General features: G+C 45.2%; 1 protein-coding gene across 10 annotated transcripts in view; it reads right to left on the bottom strand.

Moving 5' to 3' along the window:
• Positions 1-27553, bottom strand: part of GIT1 (GIT ArfGAP 1) — a 534945-nt gene that overhangs the window by 189629 nt on the left and 317763 nt on the right. The window lies entirely within an intron of this gene.

Here is a 27553-nt window from a genome sequence, read left to right as displayed (position 1 = left end):
ACGGATTGATAAGATATTGGAGTGTGAAGCAATGATGAAAGCAAGAGTATGACAGATAATCAAAGGTAGAGAAGTATATGCAATAAAGCAGTGACCATCATATGCAACATAACAAAAATGCAACAAGTTAAACAATCATTAGCACACTTCCACAAAATAGTAAGCAGTACAATATGAAACAGGTTCAAGATAAGAGCAATATATAACTCTTAAGGCGGCAGAATAACAGTACCAAAGCCAGGTGGTGAGAGTCAAGGAGGTAGACGAAACAGTACGTCTGCAAGTAAATCTGCCCGTACCGTTAATATTGACTTTTCAAGGGACATTCATATCCTGTTTCTGCATGTAATGGCAATTATTATGAAATAATTAGTTATGCAACTTTAGCCCTGCAAATATTGCTATTTCAACTGAGCACTGGCACACATTTGACTAGAAAAAGCGCACTTCATGAGAATGACGGGTGCGCCAATCCTACAGATGACCTTTCATTAATGAAGTATTAGGCATATAGGAAAGCAATACATGTGAAAACATAATCCACTCATAGCTACATTAAACAAAACCAGCATGAGCACATAACAGATGCAGAAAGTGGTACTTGTGGCTGAAATTCCAACACTGGTAGGCATAACTGGCAGAAAAGTCATGTAGATGAATGAGATGGATAATATAATAGTGTCAATTGGCTCTGCCCCTAATGTCACATAAAAGGGGGGGGGAAACGGAGCAGTGCTTATAATCCTACAGTTTAATCATTAAGCACTGTTAAGGCAGCAATAATGTGCTTGAAGAAATTCCCTCGAAGAATATTACCAGGAATACTGAGGAAGACCTTTTCCCAAATGATCCTGGAGAGGGCAGCGTACACCACAAATGCAGCACTATGGCAGGCAAAATGTATTTTCAGCCGATAGAAAGCACACTCCTACCGTCGAAGGAGGCGCGGCTCAAAGTCCAAAGAGGCGCGGCCTAGATACCAGAGAGGCGCGGCCCTGTAGTAGCAAGGGCGCCGCCTACGCGGTGGAGAGGCGCGGCTTCAAAAGCGCGCGAGTGTGAGGCGGGCGTCTGAAGAGCCAGCTTGTCACACCGTCATGCCGGGAGACGGGAGTAGGAGCCACCAGCCGCCAGGAGAGACCATCGCTGCGACCCCCATGATGTCAGGAAACCTCCAGGCACAAAAGGGAATCCCCACTCGAGCTGGTAAGCCTCAGGAGCTCGTCAGGGGTCCGTCCCTCGGCGGAGCTCCTCTAGCAGGCGGCCATCTTCCTGCGTGGCCAGACCACGCCCCTGTGATGCTTGTTTTTAAGAGAGGGATCGAGCATTTATTAGTAGACAGTGTAGATAGAGGTCTTTGGTGATAGTGGGACTTTGTTTTGTAGAAGAGTGATCAGTATTGTGTGGGTGTGTAGCAGGTGTGTTTTTAGTGCTGGTATTAGCTGTATTAGGATAGCAATTGTGTAGCTGTTCTGTATCGTGTTCCTCATCCAGCATACTAAGAAGGCATTTTGATGGGTCTGCATGTGTATGTGTTGGAGATGGTGTTTGAGAATGAGTTGGAGTGCTCTGTTGCTTTTGTGGTGTAACATTGTTGTGCGGTAGACTTGGGGAGGCAAAGTTGTGAGGTGTGGCATGTTGCTTATATTTTTTGCGTATGTTAAAGGTGGAAGGTGTATGAGTCAGGGGAGGTGGTGCAGCATGTGGGTCATGTCGTAATGTTTTAAATTGTCCAATGGATGAGAGGCGGTTAGAAGAGAGGTGCTGTATTGCTGTATCTGTGTTAGGTGTGGTGGAAGAGTGAAAGCTTGGCATTGGAGTTTGTTCCTTTGTGTGCTTTGAAAGGTGGGTATATGTATGTATTTTGTGATGGTAAGTATTATGAGGTGTTGCGCTCTGAAGATCTTGTTGTGCTGGTGTGTGTGATATTTTTTGCTTTTGAGGTGTGGTGAAAAGGGGTGCTGATGTATATGTTTCATGCACCTGATTTGGTTGTGTAGTATTGCTTGTGAGAGGAGGGTGTGATGTAGAGGGGGTGGTGATGTGTTTATGTGTAAAGTGTATGTTGTGTGTAGGAGGGAATGAAGTAGAGGTGAGAGCGTTTATATTAGACTGGTTTGTTTCAAGAGATACAAAGTGTGGTGGTGTGCAGTGTGTGGGTTGTGTGTTAGTGTTATTATGGTAGAAGGGAGAGGAGGGTGTTTGTTGGACAACTGATGGAAGGATCATTATATATTTGTTAGTGATAAAAGGTGGACTGTTAGGTGTAATTACAGCAGGGAGTGTGTGTCTGAGTGGGATGTAGTTATTTATGGTGTTGATTGGCGTTGTGTTAGTGATGAGTGTATTGGTTAGTGGTATAGGATAGAGTTGTGTACTGTTTGTGGGTGATGGTGGATATGTGTGGTAGTTGGAATAGTAGGGTGTGTAGATGTGGTTTGGTTGGGTTTGTAGTGCAGGCTGGTACATCAATCTGTGCATAGTGTTGTGCGTGGTGTATATTTGGTGTGAGTGTGTTGCTCTGTTTGTGGTTGTGGATGGTGTGGGCTGGGTATTGTTAAATGAGAAAAAGGGCAGCATTTCTGGCCCTAGTCCCGACCAGTCTCGAACAGGCCCAAACAGGCAACTACCCTTGTCCTCTCCGCCCTTAACAGGCCCAAACAGGCAACTACCCTTGTCCTCTACACCCTTAACAGGCCCAAACAGGCAACTACCCTTGTCCTCTACACCCTTAGCCTCGACGCCCGGGCTGAGATGCCCTAAGCCTGGCCTTTTTTATAGCCCTAGTAATCAGGTGACCCCTTCAGCCAATGGGAACCCCAGCCCTAACACCATCCATTCACAACACTAGCCCTAACATCTAGAACCAATAGGAGACCAGGACCTTGCAGCCAATCTTAACCCTAGTCCCAGCACCCAATCAGTTCAAAAACCCTGATCTCTACGTCCAATAAAGGCCTTAGCCCTACCATTAGTCCCAACCCAAGTCCAAGCAGCCAATGGTACAGGTAGCCCTACTCCCTACTTCCAATAGAAAGCCTAACCCTACTCTTAGTCCCACAACTGGTACAACAACCAATCACACCAGAAGCCATAATCACTACTTCCAATTAAAGGTCTAACCCTAGCCCTAGTCCGACCCTACTCCCAACAACCAATAACATAGGAAGCCCTAGTCCCTACTTCCAATAGAAATCCTAACCCTAGCCCTAGTCCCAACCCTGCAATGATTGATTCACAGACCGAGAAAACAATCAGAACCCTCAAATACCCAACCAATGAGGACATTAACCCTAACCCAATAGAAACACCAGATACAACCACCAATCAGTCTACACATGTGCCAACCACTAGCACACCATATAAGGTCCCAGCAACCTCAGACAAGGTTTGTGTAGTATTCTCAGTGTTGTGCCTCTTAGGCATCTGTAGTTGGAACCCTGTTGGCCTCATGGTTCCAAGCTTTGTCTCAGAACGCTGTGCTTTGACAGTTGGTTTTCTGTCACTGCTCCCTGTCGCTGTGCTTCCTCTAAGCTCAATAAATACTTTAACTATTATACCGCTGGTGTATCACGACTTCATTACTACAAATTTATTGGCGACGATGCTGCTTGGAGGAAGGTAAAGAACCCGCCTGTCTTACCTCGCACACCCTCGTGTAGCAACGAATAAAGCTCGGACTTCGGAGGAGTGAAAAAGGCACCCGCTCTGGACTGGAAGCGAGATAAGTGGATTTTGAGTACTTTTGGGGATAATCGACGTATTTTAAAAGGAAGAGGGAGAGCTTTAGCAAACTTTTTGGCAAGCGCTCGTGACGTCGGCTTTCTATCACCGACAGTGCGCGCTGAGCTGCTCGCGCTTCCTGAGAGGGGCGCGCCTACTTAGTGACGTGAGCACGTCACCAACAACGTTTGCTGCTCGCGCCTCCCTGACAACTAAGCGTTTCCCTGACAACCAAGCTTCGCGTCTCAGAAAGAGCGCGCTTGGCCACACGTCTACGAAGCAGTCTTGTTCACAACTGAGGCGGATGCGCTGAATGCGCTGAACAATGTATTCTGGTCATACGCATATCGAGTCCAGTTCAGCTCAAACATTATTGTTAATTTTTTAACTCCTAAATACTATATGGACAATTTTATCCACAGCGACAGGGCACATAAATAAAATAAAAGCAAGGAAAAAAAAACGAATAAGTACTTCAGTGGAATTCTAAAGGGATTTCACATTTCAAATAAAGATGCAGTCTGTGTCTCCTCCACCACCATTCCTGGAGACGCCGGGAAATCCACCCATTAGTTGGAAAAAATGGTTCGATGCCTTCGAAACCTATTTGGGTGCGATAGGCGCGTCAAGGTATCGCGCAGAAAGGAAGAAGTGTCTTTTGCTACATTCTTTGGGTTTTGAAGGGAGAGAGATCTATAAACATTTGCCCCCCTTGACTAGAAATAACGCAGAAGAGGATATAGACGAATATACCGAGACAAGGATGAAACTAGAACTGAGATTTGATGTTAAACCCAGTCTAGTAGTGATTAGACACAAATTCTTCAAAAGAGACCAGCTACCTGGAGAGGATGTTGAGACTTATATCTCTAGTTTAAGACTGCTCAGCGCAGTATGCGAATTTGAAGGTTTTAGAGAACAACTGATTAGAGATCAGTATGTTTGCAAATGTGTAGACAAGTCAATTCAACAGAAACTACTGACGTTAGGCAATCAAACTCTTGAGGAGACTATCCGTGTGGCCAAGAGTATAGAATTGTCAAAAAAAGAAGTGAAAGAACTTGAGAAGAAAACTGAAGAGACTGTTTCAGTAATTAGAACTAAGGAAAACAAAGACAACAAAATGGCTTTTGGTCAGCAACGTTTTGAGAAGAGTAATTTCGCCAGTTCCCAACGTTTTGAAAAAAATGCTTTCTCTAGGAATGACATTTGCTATAGGTGTGGCAATCCCTCACATAACAAGAACAACAAATTTTGTCCTGCAAGAAATTCTACTTGTCGTAATTGTGGAAAGTTTGGACATTTTGCCAAAATCTGTCAAGTTTCCAAACAAGGGAATTCGACTTTCAGTAATAAGTATCAAGGGCAGAACAATGTTAATGTGGTTGGGGATGTCACAGAATTTTATGGTGGGACTGGGAGGGATACTCCATCTCCAAGGCTCAGGCACTCAAGTGTGGGGTGCCCCAGGGATCTTCCCTGAGCCCCACACTTTTTAACGTGTACATGGCACCCCTCGAGGATGTTGTTAAACCTTTTGGGATTAAATCAATAATGTACGCCGATGACACTCAGCTCGTCGTGTCCCTCAACCAATCAGACAACGCCCTCCCCAATCTATTCAGTTGTCTGGAAAAGGTGCACCAGTGGATGTGCGAGTCCCGGTTAAAATTGAATGGTGAAAAATCAGAAATACTCCTCCTGGGAAACCCAAATAAAATCCCCTCTCCCCTTCCCTGGCCACCATGCATGGGATCTCCACCATCCCCAAAATCCGAAGTAAAAAGCCTAGGGATATGGCTGGACCAGGATCTCAGTTTTAAAACACAAGCGAGGAAAACTGCGGGTACTTGCTTTGGCCTTATGAAGATGGCACGAAAGATCCTCCATCTACTCCCCCTTCAATCCAGGAAACTCTTGATGCAGGGGCTGGTGAACTCCAGATTGGACTATGGGAATGTCCTATATCTGGGGGCCCCAGTCTCTGTAGTCCACAGACTTCAATGTGCACAAAATGCGGCGGCAAGATTACTCACAGGAACCGCCGCGAGGAACTCGGCCAAGCCAGCCCTTAGAAGTCTGCACTGGCTGCCAGTTAAGGAACGGGTCAACTTCAAGACTTTGTGCATTGCCCATAGAATAATGCACAATGAAGGCCCTCCCATCCTCAGGCCGCTTGTGTCTCATCAACAATCAAGCAGACAACTTAGATCTAACTCCCTCTCCCTGGCAAAAGTCCCCAGAATCAGGAAGGCCAGAACAGGTGGTCGCCTGTTTTGTACAATGCCCCCAGATTATGGAATGCCCTCCCACTCTCCCTGAGGCAAGAACAAAACCACCTCAGATTTAGGAAAATACTGAAGACCCTACTTTTCCCCTGAGCACTCCCCCCATGACTTCCCACCCTACAGGAATGTGTTCATTAGCGCCTGGATACCCAAGGGTCGCTGTGCGCTTTATAAAACCCAAAATCAATCAATCAATCAATCAATCAATCCTGATTCCATCAACTGCATTCAAGACGACCTTAGGGATATGGTCGTGGTGGTACGAGATGATGGTGATCCCATCAACTGTGTTCAAGACGACTTTAGGGATATGGTCGTAGTGGTTCGAGATGATGGTGTCATCATTGGGGACCCTTCAGAGTGTGTTGACCCTTATGAGGATTTTAGGGTTGGTGATAAAGTTATTTCTCTATTAGTGGATTCAGGCGCAAAAGTTACGATGATCACTCAAGAATTGTTTAATGAAACTTGGCCTGAAAGGGAACTATTGCCTCCAGATAGAGCCCCTGTTTCCTATGAGGGACACAGAATATCTCTTTATGGGTTTTTTGAAGATATTATTCAATTCAGGGGTAGGAACATTTTTGGGAAAGTTTATGTCTCCATTAAAGGCTTGAACATCTTGGGGTGGTTTCACCAAGGGTTATTTAAGATGATCCTAAGACCCGGCACTAAAGAACAGATGAGTATCGATGAGTCATCTGACTATTTTGAAAATCTTGCAGTGGTGGATTCTAATGAATACATTGAGAAATTAATTCTAGAGTTTCCTGCTGTTTTCGGGAACAGTTTTGGCATGATTAAGGGTTTCAACCACGAGATAAGGGTCAAGGATGGGGCTATTCCAGTTAAGCACAAGGTCAGGAGTGTTCCTTTCAGTGTGAGAGATGCCCTTGAGAAGGAGTTGAATGACTTGTGCAAGAGAGGGGTCATAGAGCCCATAGAGTCATCTTTGTGGTTGTCTCCTCTTGTGGTCGCCAGGAAGAGGAATGGTGATTTGCGAGTCTGTGTGGACTTGCGCAGTGTCAATAAGAACATTTTGATTGATTCGCACCCTTTGCCAAAGATCACGGACTTGTTGTCTCTTACCAGGGGTGCAAGGTGGTTCACCAAGCTGGATCTGGCTTCCGCCTACCACCAGGTGGTGTTGAGTCAATCATCTAAACATCTGACTGCCTTCGTCTCTCCTTTTGGGAGTTTTCAATACTGCAGAATGCCGTTCGGCCTTGCTTCGGCGGCGGCAGTTTTCCAGAGACTAATGAATCAAATGTTTAAAGATGTCCCTGGGGTAATTGTGTTCCAGGATGATGTTTTGATCTTTGGGGAAGACAAAGGGGGTCATGATTTTTCTTTGAGTCAAGTTCTACAAATCATGCAAGACAAAGGTGTTGTACTGAAATCTGAGAAGTGTGTTTTCCTAAAGGAAAAAATGGAATTTCTAGGGCATGTAGTCTCACATAAGGGGGTTGAACCACGTCCTGGTCTGGTTAAAGCCATTGTAGATGCCACTCCACCTGTTGATAAATCTGGTTTGAAGTCCTTTATAGGACTTAGTGAGTTTTACTCCAGGTTTATCAAGGACTATGCATCTAAGGTTCAGCCTCTCACAAATATGTTAAAGAAAAATGTGCCTTTTGTCTGGGACAAGAACTGTCAAGAAATTTTCGAATGGATCAAGTCACAGCTGGTGAGTGAGAATGTACTTAAACCCTTTGATCCCAATAAGGAGTGTGTTGTCACGGTGGATGCTAGTGGTTTTGGCCTTGGGGCTGTTCTCACTCAGAAAAATGGGCAGACTGACAATACTATCGCTTATGCTTCAAGAGTGTTGCGTGGGTCTGAGGTCAATTTCTCTGTCATCGAGAAAGAGCTTTTAGCTTGCTGGTGGGCAGTCAGGAAGTTCAATCCTTTTCTTTGGGGCAGCCATTTCACGATTCGAACGGATCATAGCCCTTTAGTTTCTATTCTGTCTGGGGAGAAAATCAAAGAACATACTCCCAGAATTGCGAGGTTGTCCACCAAACTACTACAGTATGACTTCAACATTGTGTATCTCCCTGGTTCGAAGAATGTCAGGGCGGATTATTTTTCACGATTTCCCATAACTGAGAATGACTGTGAAATGCAAAAGGAGGATGATCTAGAGGATTGTTTTGTTGCTGCGGCTGATCTTGAAGGGATGTGTGCCGTCAATGAAGTTGAGTGGAAGGAGGAGTTGTTGAAGGATGAGGTTCTTGTTCAGGTTGCCAATTACCTGAAGTCTGGTTGGCCCAAGGAGAAGTATGTTTCTGGAGAATTCCAGACATATGTTAAGGTTGCCGACGAACTTACGGTCGAAGATGGCATTCTTCTGCGGTGTGGCAGACTTATTCCTCCTGAGAGCTTGAGGAAACGTCTTGTTGAGGGTGCTCATGAAGGTCATTTGGGGAAAACGTTTACAAAGCGAAGGTTGAGGGATGTGTTCTGGTGGCCACAGATGGATGTTTGTGTCAATATTTTGATCGATAATTGCGTTATTTGTAAATCTTCTGACAAAAGTCACAAGGTAAGGGCACCCCCTTTGGAGCCCATTCAACTTCCTGATAGAGCGTGGGAAAAGATTGGAGTTGATTTAGTTGGCCCTTTCTATCTTCTACCTTCCTCTTCTCGCTTTGCCATTGTGGCCATTGATTATTACTCCAAGTGGCCGGAGATTCGGTTTGTCAAGGAGCCCACCTCTGCCAATGTCATTCTTTTCTTAAAGGATATTTTCTTGAGGGAGGGTTTTCCTTCTGTGGTCATGACAGACAATGGGGTGCAGTTTGTCAGTTCTGAATTTGAGTGTTTTCTGAAATAGGGTGGTGTTGGTCACAAGAAAAGTTCTTTATATCATCCTCAAGCCAATGGCCTTGTGGAAAGGATGAATCGTGTGCTCAATAATTGTGTGCAGTGGGCCATCGCCAGCAAGTGTGTTGTTGAGAATGCTGTACGTTCCATGCTATGGTTCTACCGTACTACTGCGCATTCTTCCACTGGAGTTTCTCCTTTCGAACTTTTAAGGGGAAGGAAACCTTCTACGAAAATTTGTCCAGGTTGGATGTCTAAGTGGGTGAAGATGAATGTGATGGATGGCATTGATGATGTGGTGAGGCACAATATTTTGGCAGCCCAGAGAAAACAAAAGACTTATTTTGATGAGAGAAAAAGATCTGTGCCTCATAATATTTCTGTTGGGGATGTCATTCGCATAAAGGATTCTGTTCATGTCACCAAAGGAAGGAGCAAATTCTCTGAACCACTAGTGGTCGACAGGGTCTGTGGGAATGCTGTGCGTGTGAACAACAAGGATTGGTGGAACATTTGTAAAGTTGTAAAGATTAATAATAGCGATGTGTTACCTAGTTCTGTTGATAAGAGGGGAAATGGTATTGTTGATGCAACTTTTGTGTCAGAGCCTCGCAGGAGTCTCAGAACTGATGCAACTTTTGTGTCAGAGCCTCGCAGGAGTCTCAGAACTTGTAGGATTCCTGCCAGGTTCAGATAATTGAATTTTAACCTTGTTGTACCAGATTAGCGATAATTGCATTTTGACCTTGTCGTACCAGAATTATTGCTATGTAACCTTATTGTTCGTTCTATGCTCTCAGATGTGTCTTTTCACTTTATTCTTTATCTTTCATTTCTTTCTTTCTTGCTTTTGTTTCTTTTCTTCTTTTTCCCTACTTTCATTTTCCATTCGTTTCTCATTTTATAGAAAAGAGGATAATGTAGTATTCTCAGTGTTGTGCCTCTTAGGCATCTGTAGTTGGAACCCTGTTGGCCTCATGGTTCCAAGCTTTGTCTCAGAACGCTGTGCTTTGACAGTTGGTTTTCTGTCACTGCTCCCTGTCGCTGTGCTTCCTCTAAGCTCAATAAATACTTTAACTATTATACCGCTGGTGTATCACGACTTCATTACTACAGTTTGCTGGCCAGGGAGTTGGAAGCTGCTTGCTCCTGTTCAGAATCTCCTAGGAGACAGAAAGGCTCAATCCACAACTTTGGACTTCAGCAGGTAAAGGCTTCACTAACTCGAAATCTAACAATACTGTTTGAATAAAGCTTTACTCCCCCTGCTGGCTAAAAAACAAAGTGCACAGGCCCCAGTAAATACAGTTTAAACAGCTCACAGAAGCACCCTCTGATGTAGAAAATCCCTGTTGCTGGGGGGGGGGGGTGTGAAGGGGGGGGTGAAGGGGGGGAGGGGGGAGGCAGGGGGGCTGGCCTCACTGGCTTGTGAACACAAAATGGAGGCTGGGGGTGCACTGTTTGAGCACACAGGCCTAAGCACAGAGCAAAGGAGAAATCTGGAGGGAAAACAGATTTGTCACCAAGGAATGAGAGGGACAAACTACAGAGGGTCGACTGCAAATCCCACAATTCAACACACTAAATGAAGGCAATCATGGGCAGGGAAAACCACACATTTAAAACACAACACAGGTGATAAAATATGCAATTACAGGCAGGCTAAAACTACAATTTTTAACTGTAACAACCACAGGCATAGACAGTAAACACAGAAAGTGAAAATCGTTTTTTAAACAACTTTTTGTCTTGGGAAGAGACAGCACTAGTCTGTCTCCTTACAACTTCCTGGACTCTGCTCACTGCAATCTGGGCCACATGTAGGCTGCAACTCACAAGATGGAGGGGAATGATTTGGGGTGCACCCAGCAAGGCCTTAAGGGGCCTGGGCAGGTGTGAGAGGAGGGCTCAGACTTGCCTGGTAGCTGAATAGCCAATGGTCTGCTGGCCTGGGGGTGGGGTTTGGGCAGCTGCTTGCTCCTGTTCAGAATATCCTAGGAGACAGACAGGCTCAATCCAAAATGTTGGACTTCAGCAGGTAAAGGCTTCACTAACTCGAAATCTAACAATACTGTTTGAATAAAGCTTTACTCCCCCTGCTGGCCAAAAAACGAAGTGCACAGGCCCCAGTAAATACAGTTTAAACAGCTCACAGAAACACCCTCTGATGTATAAAATCCTTGTTGCTGGGGAGGGGGGAAGGGGGGAGGCAGGGAGGCAGGGGGGCTGGCCTCAATGGATGCATGAGCAGAGTGACGGAGTGCATATAGGATGAATTACTAAGGGTTTAAACCAATTAACACAAAATGCACTTTTATTCTTATGCCAGACCTATTTGCATTGTCCATTGTTTTAATATACCGCTTAAAACACCACAAAACCTGCTTTTTGGAGCATGAAATTTCAAGCAAAGGAAGATAAAATGCAAAATACGATTGTTTTCCAATTACTTCCCTCAGGTAAAGTGTACTACCATGAACGAGCCTTTGTATTAGAATGACTGTGCTCCCACCTGTCTACTTCTCTTGGGGGTGGTGTGGAGGGAAACAGGGGGCCCCAAAGGAAATGTCATTATGTCTTGGTAGGCTGCTTTATAACGTTATTTCAACATATCTTGTCCAAAATAATTCATCTGACCTTTCAGCAATTCCGCCACTCCTAATTTCTAAACCCTCACACTCTTAATGTTTTCTATTTCTAAGCTGATACTTCTAGTTTCACCACTTGTGAATAGAGACTGAGCCCCAGACAGTTTCATAATCTTTACATTAATCTCAGATCTCTACTGAAACACAAATGCAATCAATGGACTGTGAAGACACCCTTCTTCCCCCAAGATGTCCAAAACTTGCAGCAGAATCTCAGAAAACACCTGTTTAGCAAGAACAATTGTCAACCTTAACGCAGGGGTGTATGGTTTTTGTATTATCATGGTAGTTTAGATACAATTTCAGACACTGTATGCTTCAGTATGGAAGCTTTGGATACCAGAGATAATCAAAGAATCGACTGAAAAATCAATACGGTTAGTCATAGAAAGTATGAACTCTAAAAATAGGAATGTTCTCCACTAAAGTAAATTGGTGGTGATGAGCCACGGGGTAAATCTCTGTTGGAATCATGTTGCAAAGCATTGCCTTGTTTTCAATGACAGGCAACCTAAAATTAACTTGTTCATCGTTTATTTTCACAACTAGTTTAAACACCCATACCACAATAAACATAATTGATATTGATTAATAATGACTATGAAGGAATAATATAGCCTTCTAATCTCCATAATTTATTGCGCAGCACTGAGAAAACTCCTATACAGATTTTGAGACTGCATGGAATATATATTAGTCTTCTGTCCTCAATTAATTTAAAGACTCATCGTGTATTTACAACATACGTAGATCTTTCAACAGCCTCATCTGTTATAACATTACCCAGCTTTTCCTCAAAACTGAAATACAATTCTTATTTTTCAGACAGAGTTGCAAGTGAGATGTGTTTCTTCAGAGCAAAAACAAATGCATTAACCAGATATAAAGCATGTTTCCAGAGTTGGATAGTGGAAGTTAAAAAGTTGCTTTCTTTCAGCATCACATCCTCTGCTCTGTCAGTATGCTCTACTCGTCACTACTACATTTATCATAACTGTATCAATTTAAGTGTAGACGTGCACCCACCAAAACATCTTTTACTGAAACAGATATGTACATTTACAATAGGATTGCATATTATTTATGGACTCCCTCTAAAAATGTGCCTTCTTGGCCTCTATCTTTGCCTCTCCTATCAGCCACAACGTATAACATATACAAAGATTGAACTTGGACGATAGACACGGATGAGTGTTATTTTTTTTATTAATCACCAGTAGGAAGGGTTGAGGGCAATGGGTATATATGAATTACTGTTGGGTCCCATTACAATTTTCAGCATTTTAATTCTAAAGAATAAGCAAACTGATGTCTGCTTATGTAAACAATACCCATTACCTGACAAAAATGCTACTCTCAATCTCAGCTAAAGAAGTTACCTTAATCCACTGAGATGAGCATATAGGGGTTTCAAAATGCCCTAATCATACATTCGCCAGCCAACTGGAACACCACTGTTGTGATGGTATTACAGAGATATCTGAATGGATGGATTAAACCAAAAGGAGCAAAATCTATGGATATTTTTTTTTTTGCTTCAACTGCAGTAAACTTAGGCCCAAATTGTAGCAAGGTTTCAATCCTTCAAAAGTAACCTCAGGTTCATAATATGCTACTGAGGGATGACTATAGTGGCTTGGTCGTGGGTGGCAGGAGTGTTAAATAAGTTACCTCAACGCCATTCTCCTCTCAATAATTTTAACAGAAAATTGGCAATATTCTCCTGAATGCAGCAGGGCTCCTCTCTGACCCACCCACAAAGTTACTGTTGATTAATGCTAATGCAGGAATAAGTTTAGCTCGAGAAAAGTCTGCTATTGAGGACATTCGCCTAGATAAATATTATACGATTAGTCACCCAGCAAAGAGTGCAAGGTAAGGTAATGCTTGAGGTACAATTGAGATATTATTGTCTACTAACTAGAAGTGGTCTTACACAATATTCAATAATCCAGGCAATAAATCACAAATATCTGAAACTTAATTTGTATCTTTAAAACCAACTTTGGCTAAAAAAGCTGAAATTACAAGATGGAAAGACCATCCGAAACCATACTCGATCTTAAAAAACGCGTCGGGACCTGAGGAAGACCATAAAACAACTCCTAAAGGGGTCCCTAATATTGACACAAGTCAAGGATGGGGATGGCTTCCAGCCATCCTATCAACCAAATGCTCAGAATGACCGCCTGAACCAGACTCCGCAGGCCAAAACTCCAATCTCCTGGTAAAGTCAATCCCCCCAGTGGTTGCATCAACAACCGTAGCTAAACCACAAGCGGACTCTTTTCTCCTAATGTGTTCTTGGAACATAAGTGGCCTTCATCAAAAAAATCACGAATCCGGATACTCTCGCCTTCTTGTGTGAGCATGCAGTAATAGGTTTGCAGGAAACTTGGGCCACACAAGGATGTCCAGTTATTGGCTTTATTGAGTTATGGAAACCAGCACTCAGGGACAGTCGATTCGGTCATTCCAAAGGCGGGCTGTCAATATATATATCAAATACCTTAAAAGGTCCAATTTCACGACTACCAATTGAGGAAGACTGGCTACTTGGGGTGAAAATTAACTCATGGTGGAATCAGCGCCCGCTCTTCCTTTTAAATGTGTACATCAACCCCAGTACACGCACAAAAAACGATCACCTGGCACGCCTAACAGAAATCATGAATGATCTAGCTGCGGACCACCCCAATTCAGACTGTATTGTCACGGGGGATTTTAATACCAACCTATTCCAAGGGAAACCAGTAGAGCATGAAGGGCCTTTCCTATTTCCAATCACCGAGGCTATGATACAAACTAAACCGCCCAAACAAGCCCAAAGAGGACTGGGCGAGCTCTATGTGATAAGATTTTATAGCTCAGGATATCTGGTTATTAATGGTAGGTCGGCGGGTGATACCCCTCCAAACTGGTCCTGGACAAACAGAAGCAACAAAACCTATCTGGATTATACCGTCTGCAACGCTGCCTTGCTTCATTGTTTAGCCAACTTTCGTATATATCCACGAACCGAAAGTGACCACAGGCCTCAGGTCATATCCTTTAATACAAATCCAGCGAATCATAAAACTGCCCCCCCAACCGCTTGGGAAATACACACGGAAAACCTAAAGCGCCACAAGTGGAGCGAGGACATTACCTCGAACATTTTGCATGTAAGCAAGGACATCATAAGAGAAGGAATCGAGCAAGAGGCCATTCCGACTGTAACATGGACGATGCTCTGTTCCCATTTGACTAACCTTTTTCCAGTAAAACAGCAGATTCAAAGGGCAACCCAGGCTCGCCAGTTTACAATTTCATCCCAGACAAAGTCTCTCAAGAAAGCTAGAAACAAGGCCTTGCGGGAACTGGCAAAATCCCCTGGGAACAGTGATCACTTAATGCTTTATCAAACAGCCCAAAAATCCTTCAGGCTGGCGATTTCCAAAGATAAACGGTCTCACGAAAACCAATTTTGGTGTAAACTGGTGTGGGAGAGCAAGAGCAAAAACTCCAGAAAATGTTGGGCCCTAATTAACCGCACAAACTCTAACACATCGACTTTTGGATCAGCCAATATCCAAGAATCAGACTGGGCATTATTCCTAATGGACCATTTTAAGTCTCCAGAACATCTAGGGCCCATAGGAAGCAGTGCCCCAAACGAGACTGATTTCGGCCCCGGCATCACGCGGAGTATACCCATCAAGTGCTCATACCCCGCCCACAAGGATTTTGAGATGACACAAGAAAGGGTTGCTAAAGCAATCTCAAAAGCAAGAGCTGATGGTGCGCCGGGCCCAAATGGCTTGCCACAGAGCCTGTTTAAATCAGACATTGCCTTCTGGTCCAGAGCACTAACAAATCTCTTCAATTATGCCCTGAGAACAGCAACTATCCCTGATTCATGGGGGGGGGGGGGGCGCTATAATCCATCCAATTTATAAATCAGGATCACACGCCTCGCCGAACAATTATAGACTCATCGCACTTTTGGACATCGAGGCCAAGCATTATGCAGGCCTCCTTCTGGAGGACCTGAGGCTATGGGTGAAGGACCACAAATTGATGCCGATAAATCAAACAGGGTTTGTTGCTAACTCAGGGACCAGGACTAATATGTTAGCAGTATCAACTATTGTCGACAAAGTACTTTTATTATCTAGGTTAGTGTTTTGCTGCTTTGTCGACTTCAAAGCAGCATTTGACAGAGTCCCCAGGGCGGCTTTATGGGCAAAACTAAGGAAGTGGGGGATTCCAGAGAATTTATTAGACGCAATTATCCAACTTTATTCCCGTACTTGGGTTAGGGTAAAGTTGGGGTCCGGCACACATCTCTGGCGGAAAATAATGACACCTAGAATCGTGAAGCAGGGATGTGTGCTGGCCCCCCTTCTCTTCAACCTGTTCATAGCGGACCTGTTGACGACCTTGGACGATACAGTCATCCACCAAAGGTGGGTGGTTTGGCACTAAGCAACCTTTTGTATGCTGATGACCTTGTTCTTTTTAGTCTCACGAGGGTCGGGCTACAAAGGCTCCTGGACAAATTGCTTAGTTATACAATCATGAACCAACTTGAGGTCAACCTAAAGAAAACGCAAGTCGTGCCCTTCGGGAAGAAACGATATGCTGGAGGCGTGTGGTCATTTAACACCACAAGCCTCGCCATAGGACAGTCGTATAAATACCTAGGTGTTCACCTGGACTCTAGATGCAATCTTATAAAACAGCTTAATGAGATTGCAATCAAAGCTATGACCCTTGCGGTATCACTGGGTAAGCTTTCAAAAAATCTCTCAGGCCCAACTCTATCGCCCCTTCTAGAAGTAATGAGAGCGAAAATTGGTCCTACTTTATCATATGGCATAGAGATATTCAGGGGGAAAATGAACACTGCTCTGAATCAGCATACGACTAAAATTTATAAAAAGGTTCTCCAGCTACCAAAGTCTGGATCCGCTGCACAGATAAGACTGGAGATGGGGCTATTAAACTATGATGCCTCTAACATCGGGGCATACCTGAACCTCTGCCACAAACTCAGGCAGGCGGACCCAGGCACACTAGAATCCCTAGTCTGGCTAGAAATCACCCAGAAAAACCCAGGTGGAACATTTGGTTGCTTTTTTAAGGATGCAATCCAGCAAATGTCAGCAAGTAATTTATGGGCCCTTAACCCTAGCCAGACAGCTTTTAAAATAGGGATCAAAAAATGTGTGAGAATGAGATCACTCATCATGGATAAAGCACACTTTTCGAAACGTAGTCATGCCTGGGCTCTTGTAAACTCGTACAGACGGCTAGCCCCTGCCCCCTACTTGGCCTGCACATACTCATTGTATTTAAAACGCAGCCTTACCGCCATCAGAATAGGCGACTGGCGAGTTTTCCAGGATTTACCTCCCTGGAGACGCACGGCGGAAGACCTAACCTGCAGAGGGTGCGGTAAAACAGCTGAAACTTTGTTGCATGTGGTCTGCATCTGCCCAGCTTTTAATTCTGAACGTAGGTGCAAACTTAAAACTGAATGGAATAGGCTGGGTGCCCGGACCTGTACGCAAGCGATTATGGTAGCTTTGAATCCCGATAATACTGTTTTAAACATAAAACGTACTCATTTTATTCAGCAAGCATACCGAAATTTTAAACAAAAGGGGTCCTGTTAATGCGTTCCTCCCACTCCTTTTAATTATTTAATATACTCCATAACACATTCCTGTCCTAAGGAAGGATGAAATGAAATGTTAGAAACGAAACATAAGAAACGAAATGTTAAGATCAGTAGGCCTAGAAATGTTGGTTGTTTTTATACGTATGATACCATTGACAAAGAGTGTAACATAAAAGGGCTGAAGAGAAGAGTGATCTTGCACAATTTGTTTCAAACTATCTTCTCCTCTTAACATTACCACCCTATGTTTTTATTTTATTCTTTTAAATTGTTACGGAATAAGGAGGCCCAAGAATGATAACCTCTATTTCTATTATGGCTAGCTAATTGACTGTTTTGTGTCTTCCGTTGCTTTTTGAATAGCTGCTATACAATGTGAATTTTGTAATCTTCTTTTAAAGATATATGTGTTATATCTAAATAAAGTTAATATTATTATTATTACCAACTTTGGCTATTTGTCACTCTATATTTACCACAAAGGCCACAATATATAGATTAGGGTTCTCCAACCTTCTCACTATAAAGAGCTACTTACTTTCAATGAAAATCACTGTGAGCTACTTATATTATTAGTGTTGTACATATCAGACAAGATTTCATTAGTGTCCACCCTATGCATTACCAATCATGATCACCTCAGTGTAAGATTGCCAGCAGTAGTGTTAAAAGGGCTTTGCCCATTTGGAATGCCTCTACAAGGGTAATACATAACAGCCACAGCAGCAATACTCCCTGACACCAAGGTAAAAATATTAGGAATAAGTCTACTAATGCTATATGATTTGTCAATTAAATATCAGTTATAATTATATTTTGGGAATTATGGGTTCTAAAAATACACACGTTCATATCAAATACATACGTTTCAATTTTTGTATACAAATATTAAGTCAACCAAACCAAAGCTTCTAATTTGGTAGGCTGAGCTGCACACAGGAGAGCTACTCACAGGTAGGTGGAGAGCTACCAGTAACTCACAAGCTACTTGTTGGAGAATTTTTCAGGGTCAACAGGAGTTCATCATACAAGTTATTGAAAGGGAACAAACCAGCTATATATTTATCATGGGAGAACTGAATGCCAAAACTCTTATCAGGCCTGGGAAATCTAATGAGCTTAAGAAAGGGAAGAGTCCTGGAATATCCCAGAGGTACAGTTCCTGACGCAAGTTAAAGCTGACAAACAAGAGAAACCTCTTTTGGGAGAACTAAGGGAATCGGGCTTCATAGTTGTAAACAGTTGATTAGAAAACTACATTCCAGCAAGCATGATCAATATATCTTACAAGGGCTATAATTAATTACTTCTCATGAGGGTTTACAATTTCTCTCGGATATTTACAGTTAATGAATTGAGTGATCATATTCTGTCCTGCAACGTAACCCTTGTTCTGGAAAACATTGACTGTTAAAATGTAAAAGATGGTTAAGCTCTGATTGAGAAGCCTCTTAGCCAAATAAGTTAGAATCCTAGAAATATATATCTGCTCTACAAATCCACCTATCTAATGCAGTTAAACACATTTCTTAAGAGTAGTAGTATTATAGAAGAATATGGATCTTTCATGAAATTGATTTTTAAAACTCACCCGTCTCAACAAAACAAATATAAGTTTCAAAAGATCAAGACAATTGATAATATAGATGAATAAATGTCTGCAGAAGTAAACAGCTTAATACGCAGTCAATATTTTCACTATTCTGAGTCTCGGGCAAGATTAGGGGCATGGCTCAGAGGAAGATTTAGGTGCTGAGCTGCAATCGGAAAAAAATGCAAAAATACCAGAGTGAATTGATTTACACAAGGCTTTTGTATCTAGGAATTCAAGACCATTTTGGTCCATAATTGCCTGAAATACTGGAACAAAGACTACCTCACATATTTTCAAATCAGTAATGATTATCTGACATAGCCCTATAGCTTAAATGATTTGAAAATCTCTTGACTTGAGTAACCTGGAAGACAAGTAAGAAATGTTAGATACAATTCTCCTAATGTAAATACAATTAAATATATATAAGGAGCTAGGTACTCTGGAGCTATGGAACCCGATTTGTTGCCTAGATTGGTGATAAGCAACACTACAGGCAAAATGTCTGTTCTTCCTGCATTCGCATTGCCATGTTACTGGGAAAATCCTGGCTTGGCAAGTGCTTAGAAAATTAAATAATATTAGGAGATCCATAAAGTGTTTTTTAAATAAAGAGGCAACATGTATAATTGAACATTTTAAACCATTCTGTAAATGTGAAGACATTTGAAATCAGATGCAAAAAATTAAGTTTGTATCCTCAAATTGCATAATGGGAGTAGTGCAAGCACATCAAACAGAATACAACATGGATGATGAGTTTATGAATTAATTAAATATTTTATAATTTGTATATATGTGTCTGCATTTTTTGTGGTTCAATTATTGAAAATACTTATGTTGGGGTACCAGGCTTCCAGAAATTACTCAAACAGGTACTCAGTTTCCAATATTGATTCAATGGGGGGTTCCAAGGTTTCATTAATGATCAACTGTGGGTCCACGGAAATCAAAAGGTTAAACACCACTGCAGTAGAACACTAAGTAAAATTAGTGTAAAAAGAAAAGCATTGAATTTTAGAGGGGAGAGGCATATACAGTTTGCTAACTATGTTTGGATATCTGGTGCAGAGAAACTCAAAACTGTGAAAACTTATCCATACCTTGGAAGAATGTTTGGTTCACATCTCAGTAATAAACCCAATATCATTCAGACAAGAGTAAAGGGAGATTAAAGGGACAAGTGATCAGAAAAGGGCTGGTCATTTTTTAGTGTAGCTGGACGTCAACATTTTAAATGTTTGATTTTTATTTACAAATGAATAATCGCTCCCACATTGATTTATGCATTTGAAACTATTCCATAAACACATTGAAGTTTCCTTAATCGTACTGAAGTGAGAACATTACGCCAGTTGGAATTAATAAACTCTTTATTCCCAGCTCAAGCTGTGAAAATTTAGTTTGGTCTCACTAGTGCTTATGTTTTAGGGCTCCTAGCAGTGCTTTGTTGGGGTTTCCCGTTAATTCACACTCAGGAGTACACTTTAAGAGGACTCCTTTTTAGTGAGATCTTAGAGCAAAAGAAGTTTCTGCAAGATCTTTTCCTATAGAACAATGGTTCTTAACCTTTTGTGGAAGAGGTGTGGTGCAGCGGCCAAGGTGCCTGACTCCGGACCACAGGGTTCACGGTTCGATCCCCGGTGCCAGGTCAGCCCAGCACCATGTGACTCTGGGCAATAGCTCGCTTAATCTTCCCGAGGGCCCCCAGCGCCGGGAAACCACTTCGGAGGTAGCTGTGCGCTTTACAAATTCAAGGTTATAATTATTAACCCTTTGACTTCTGTGGGCCCCACTGAATTAATTGGAATCGAAGGACCCACACTGAATCAATTATTACCCCCAAAGACGACAATTTTATGCAATACATTAATGCCAACAATGTATCTGCTTAAGAAGTATAGTTACTGCCTCAAACTGAGACTATATATTTTTTTTTTTGAAAATATTTTTATTAGCATTTTTAAAACATTGCGATACAGTGTTACCTGCAAATATAAAATGTGTTAGGCATCGCAGTTTGGGACCAGAAATCCGTGTAATTACATCATTAACACAGGGATGTATGTCATTACAACGCGGTCTTTACACCGGGATACCTTTACGACGCGGTCATCACAACGCAAGTCGTTACAACGACTTGCGCTAGAGGCGCTGGACTTATGAATAGTATAATTTACTATTTCAACTCCAGCCTACGTAACAGTAGGGAAGGTGTTGGAATAGTAAATCATACTATTCCTTAGTATATAGCGCCATCCAGCGCAAGTCGTTGTAACGACTTGCGTTGTGATGACCGCGTCGTAAAGGTATCGCGTTGTTAATTCCGCATTGTAATGGTTGTCTCCCTTAACACAGGAGCTTACTGTTATACATGGCAAAGCAAGGGTTGTTGGGCTCACCCTGGGTGGAGCCGTATTATTCGGTATCAGAGCTAGCGCTGTCTGTATCAGAAGGTGGGTCGCAAATGTCCCCTCTGTATTTATTCCACGCCCCCCCCCGACCCTTTTCCATTTCTTGGGACATCTTCTGTTTCGATACACAGCCCATTCTGCAAACATCGCAGCGTCCATGTCTTGTCTCCAGATCGCTATGGAAGGTGGCACCCCCCCGCCCCACCTCTGTGCTATATTCCTTTTCGCTATCATCATACCTATTGTCATCCAGTTCTGCCCATATCGTGTGAGGTCGTTGGGCTCCCATATGTTCAGGAGGCATCGCTTGGGGTCAGGAAGTATGGAGAGTTTCTCAGATTGTGACATGGTGCGCATCACTTGAGCCCAATAGAGCGCGATTCGGGGGCATTCCCATATCGTGTGGGAGAAGCTACCTATTTCCCCGCATCCCCTCAGACAGTATGGGTGTGTAATCCTTTTCATCTTGTGCAGTGCATCCCTCGTGTAATATGACCTGTGCAATATACGGAGTTGTACCAGGCGAAAACGCGCGGGGACACCTATTTCTTTTGGAGATGAAGTCGCCTCCTGCCACTCCGTGTCGTCCATGTCGCCACAGTCATGTACCCATTTCTTCCGCAAGGCCTCTAGGGGGTCAGGCAGATTGTTTACAAGTTTTCTGTAAGTTAGAGATGTCGCTTTGGAAGGCATAAAGTCAGTCAGCAGCCTGTCCTCTAGTGGGGATGCCTCTGGGATATCCGTACCAGGTTCGAACACTGTTGTCAAGGCATGACGTATCTGTGTATATCTGAAGCGTTCAGTCAGCGCCAGCTCATATTGGTGTTGCAGCGTTTCGAAAGGCAGCACTTGCGCCCTCTGCCATAGATCTCCAATGGTCGAGATGCCAATTGCATCCCAACGGGCGAAGCCCTTGGATTGCCTCAATTGTCCAAGTTGTTTTACGTCCCATAACGGGGTGAGCTGTGTCAGCACTCCTCGCCATTTCAGCCTGTGCAGCGCTGCGTGCCACACGGTGAGAGTGCGCCGCAGTGGGCCGATCTTCGATGTGATTAGCGATTTATCGTACAGGGGAGCCAGCATTCCAGAGAATCCCAACTGCGCCCTGTCCGCCTTTAGGGCCGGCTCAGACTGGGGAAGGTGAAGCCATTGATTAACAACCTTCAACTGTGACGCCCAGTAGTAAAGGTTAACATCTGGGAGCGCTATGCCTCCGTCGTACCAGCCACGCGTGAGCTTGGCTTGCGCTATTCGAGCAGGACTAGAGCCCCACAGTAGCACCGAGACTTGCGCTGCGATGGTTTTGAAGTATGCGGGAGGGACAGGGTAGGGTGTGTTTTCTAGAGCATAGAGGAAGCGGGGCAGGGCCATCATTTTGAACAGGGCAGCCTTGCCTAGCAGTGTCAGTGGTAGCGATTCCCAGTGTCGAATGTCACGTTTGAGGCGGTCAAGAGGGGGCTGTAGGTTTTGTGTGTGGAAGGAAGCAGGGTCAGCTGTAATGTATATCCCTAAATATTTAAACCCGGCGACCGAGATCCGCAGAGGGCAGGTGTCCGGCAAGCGCGGTGCAGGACCGCGCAGTACGTGCATGGTGGATTTGGACCAGTTGATCGAACAGCCGGAGGCTCGGCCGTAGATCGTGCAAACATCCAATAATGTGTTAATCGAGCGCTTGGGAGCGGTGAGATATATCAGCACATCGTCGGCGTATAAGGATATTTTATCTTCCCAGTCATCCGTCCAGCGGATACCACTGATCGTGGGTTCCCACCTTATCCATTCGGCCAAAGGTTCCAGGACCATGGCGAACAGTAACGGGGAGAGTGGACAGCCCTGGCGCGTGCCTCTATGTAAGGGAAAGTCCGCCGAGATGTGGCCATTAGCAGCTACATGTGCCATCGGTCGTGCATAAAGCAGACGGATCCAGGAGCAGAATTTCGGGCCGAAACCGAAGTGACGTAGTACTGCAAATAAAAAGGGCCAGTGGACTGTGTCAAACGCCATATGAGCGTCAAGGGATAATATCACCGCGGGCTCTAACAGATACTCCCCGCTTGTGCAAGCGCACCGTGGACTCTGCGCAGGTTAAGCGCCGTGTTTCTACCTGGCATAAATACGGATTGATCTTTATGTATGAGTTTAGTCAGATGAGGCGTGAGACGATGCGCCAACAGTTTTGCAAGTATTTTGGCCTCCGCGTTAATGAGGGAAATCGGGCGGTACGACGTACATTGGTCCGCTGGTTTCCCGGGTTTTAGGATCGCCACAATTGTGGCCGTTCGCTGATCTAATGGGAGTTCACCTGTCTCCAGGCTATCCTTGAACATATGTAGCAAGTGCGGTGCAAGTGTTTCTGCCTGTTGCTTATAAAAGTCTACTGGTATCCCATTGGGTCCCAGCGCTTTACCCGTCTGTAGGGCTTTAATCGCCAGTTGTATCTCCTCTGTCGTTAAGTCTACGTCTAAGGCCCGTGTCTCCTCCTCAGTCAACACTGGCATTTTGAGATCTTTGATGTAAGTGTATGCCTCGTCTTCCGAGATCGCGGATGCGGACGCGTACACCGTTTCGTAGTGAGTAGCCAGCGCTTGCACTATTGCACTGGGATCTCTAATGGGGACACCTCACTCTACCGTCAGTTGTGCTATCCACCTGTCTCGTCTGTCCCGTCTGTCCAGCCAGGCCAGCAATTTGCCCGCTTTGTCCCCCATCTCGTAAACCCTGTGTCTCGTGGCAGACAGTTGCAATTTGACTTCCTCTGTTAAATGTGTTTTGTGACGTTGTAGTGCTATTTGCAAAGTGTGCGCTGTAGTGGGGTTTGGATCCGCCGCATGCTGCGCCTCAGCTCCCGCCACCGCTGTTTCTAGGGCTAACAGTTCCGCTTGTCCCTCCCGCTTAAGCGCTGTGATGGAGACTATCGCACATCCCCGAAGTACCGTTTTATAGGCCTCCCACAGAATGGCAGCCGAGGACACCGAACCCGTGTTGTCCCGGAAGTACTGTTTGGTTCCCACCCTCAGCTCCTTTCTGACCTTAGAATTGTGAAGGTATGTTGCGCGGATAGGATAAATCCGACGCCGTGTGGGTTGGTGATGCGTATAGGTAAGTAGCAGTGGGGAGTGGTCTGAAATACCTCGTGGCCATATCTCTACCCTGGATACAGTACCAGGACCTCCCGGGGAGCTAAGAAAATAGTCGAGCCTGGTGAGAGTATTATGGACGCCTGAGTGGTACGTGTATTGTCGGCCCTGGGGGTTGTATTTCCTCCACTGGTCTTCTAGTCCCATCGCAGTCATGAAGCCAGCCAGTCGCGTTGCGCCAGCTGGAGCCAGTTTCGGGGGGACCCTATTCTGCAGGCTATCAGTTACCAGATTGAAATCTCCCCCCAGAAGCAAACCTCCCTCAGGGAGCCCAAGTATAAAAGCGCTAAGGTCTGCTAGGGCTGCTGCCTGTAGTGTAGGTGGAATGTATACGGAGACGATGTTAATGGGTTTTCCCTCCCACTGTGCGTGTATAGCGGCAAATCTACCCGCCGTATCTAACCTGACAGACTGTACGAGTAGGGGGAATTGTTTCTTCACTAAAACGCCGACTCCCCTGGACCTACAGGTGAACTCAGAGTGTGCCATCATCTGGAAACCCCAGCGATCCATAGCTTTTACAGCCGTGCCAGTGAGGTGCGTTTCCTGTAGGAGGACCACTGCAGCCCCCTCCCTTTTGATCTTTTTCAGGACCAGACCTCGCTTGACTTTGTCCCCCAGGCCCCGTACATTCCAGGAGAGTATCGACAGAGACGGTATCACAGTAGTCCCACCTCTCGGTTGAACCAAGAGTGTGTCAACCCCCATCATCCTGAATCAGCGTGCTCAGTAGACAAATACTCGTTTCTGTGGTTCCCAACACCATGCCAATCAGTGTAGTTAAGTGTATCGCAGCAACCACAACCATAACCAACAACATAAAACATTCCCCCTTCCCTCCCCCCTCCCTGCCTCCCTGCTTCGCGGACTCCAAACTGCCCACCACCCCAACTCAGCAGAGTGCTTACTACCCCAGTCAAAGGACAACGTTGCTTACAAGAGCGTAAGGGGGGGGTGGTGAAAGTACAAGGGGGACCAGTAGCCCCCAACAGTGTCAGAGTCCCAGTACATTTGTAAAGTCTCAGTAGTACACCAAGGAAGGTGAGTGTCCATAAGGACGAGTTCGACACATCCGCTACAGTTCTCAGCAAAAGGAGAAATAAAAAGGTACAGACACTTCCCTTAATGCAGCAGGAGTCAGTCATCAGAGTCCTCGATTGGGTCGGTCTCGGCCTTCTCCTCTTGTCCGGTCAATTCATGCTCGTCGGGTTGTCCGTTTCTTCTTCGCCTGTCGTTCTGCTTGCCAGAGCCCTCCGCCGGTCTCCATCCTTCGAGCCAGTCGTGCGCCTCCTCCGGCGTGTCAAAGAACCAAGTTTTTTTCTCAGCCACCACCCTGAGGCGCGCCGGGAAGAGCATGGAGTATGCCAACTCACGAGATCGCAATGTTTTTTTCACCTCGATAAAACTTCTCCGTTTCGCCGCCACCGCCGTCGTGTAGTCAGGGAAAATTAAAACTTCCGAGTTCTGTATACGTATGGGCGGCGCGACCCTCGCCATTTGCAGAATGGCATCTCGATCCCTAAAATTGAATATGCGCGCTATAACGGGTCTTGGTCGTGCCCCGGAGCGTGGACGCCCCCCCGGGACCCTGTGCGCCTGCTCCACCGAGAAGAACTTGGAGAGGCCTTTTGGCTGCAGCACATTCCTTACTAGGTCTTCCACATATAGGTCCATGGCGGGCCCCCCTTCCGATTCTGGCAGGCCAATAAGGCGGATATTATTGCACCTGGAGCGCCCTTCCTGGTCATCCATCTTGTCTGCCAGGAATTTATTGTCCTCCTCCAACCGCGCCACCCTTTTCAAGAGCGACGCCGTGTCCGCGGTAAGTGTCGTAGTGACCTGTTCCACTGCTGAGACCCTCGTTGACATCTTTTGTAGATCCGCCCGCAGAAGTGTGACATCCGTTGAGATGGACCCAACCGTGGTCTGCACCTGCGTCAGGGCCGCCATGATGTCTTCCAGGGTTATGGCCGAAACCGCGCCACCCTCTGCACCCTTTACGCTGGTTCTTTTTGGCTCCGGCAGCGGGGGAAAGTCCTTAGTGTAAGCAAATTTATCTAATTTGCTTTGCTGGGTCCCACGATTGCCCCTGCCGCCCATTGTGGTTCAAGGGGGGTGGGCGCCGCTCCGGGTCACACCGATGCAGGCGCAGCAGTCCGGAGTTGGGTCGGTAGGCCAGGAGGGCAAAGCCTGTCCCCCCACACGTCGTCAGGCGCCTCTCGGGGACACCAGTCCCAGGCTTCTATTGCGGTCGTTGTGTCACTGGTAAGCAAGGGGGAAGGTGGGGACCCTCTGCTAGGTGCGTGAGCTAGCCGCCGATGTGGAAGCAGGAGTGAATTCCGCTGCTGCGGGCTGTGGTGGGCCGCTAGGGTCGTGAGTCAGGCCGCGGCCGGGCCTGGTGTTGGTAGCCTTCACCGGCGTCTCGGGCACAGTCCCTCCGGCGGGGGGGGGGGGGGGGGGGGGGGAGCAGCGATCCCTCCCCCCGCGCGTTCCTCTAAGAGGTGATGTCGGGCAGGGGGGGGGCGGGGGTTGTCAGCCGAGTCAACACTCACCCGCCGCCAGATGTCTAATGCAGCCCCGCGCCTCCACAAGATGGTCGCAAATGGCGCCCCCTCGGTCGTTCCTCCAAATTGAGGCCGGTGCTTCTGGCGCCGATGCAGGCCGCAGTCCAGCACACGACATAGCTCAGGGCTCCGGTGTCGTGGCGAGCTCGGAGAGGGGTCGCTGCACGCCGAATCACCTCCGCTATCTGGTCGTTGCGTCTGGGTCACTGCTTGACAGGATAAGTAGCCGGATTAATACTGGGCCACGGTCTCACCCTCGGAGCCTCACCAGAACGCGGCCATCTTGGTCGATCGCCGGCCACGCCCCCGAGACTATATATTTTAATAATGTATTTTCTTAATCATCTTTGTATTAAACTTTGCTGTGTAACTGGTATCTTTACACTGTGTTTTCTTGTTTTCTTTTTAAATGTATGTGAGTTTTATATTGTCGGATTTTGGTCGCGGTCCTTGGTCACTTATGCATGTATAAACCAAAGAGCCCATTTTGAACAGGTGCCACTAGGGAGACATTCCTCTATCAAATTTGGCAAAATGTTCGGAATACACTGCAATCTGTAATTTATGATTACTAAGAGTACAGTAAATGTAAAGCACTTTGATGCAGATTTCAGGTAGTAAGTGCTATATAAATCCAATTAAAATACAATATATTTCACTTTCATTGCCTCGATTAAAAAACAACTTTCATAGAACA

The sequence above is a fragment of the Lissotriton helveticus genome, chromosome 3_1 (genome assembly GCF_964261635.1).
Source record: "Lissotriton helveticus chromosome 3_1, aLisHel1.1, whole genome shotgun sequence".
Lineage (NCBI taxonomy): Eukaryota > Metazoa > Chordata > Amphibia > Caudata > Salamandridae > Lissotriton > Lissotriton helveticus.
The sequence above is the reverse complement of the archived record's forward strand: the minus strand, read 5'-3'. Positions and strand labels throughout refer to the sequence as shown.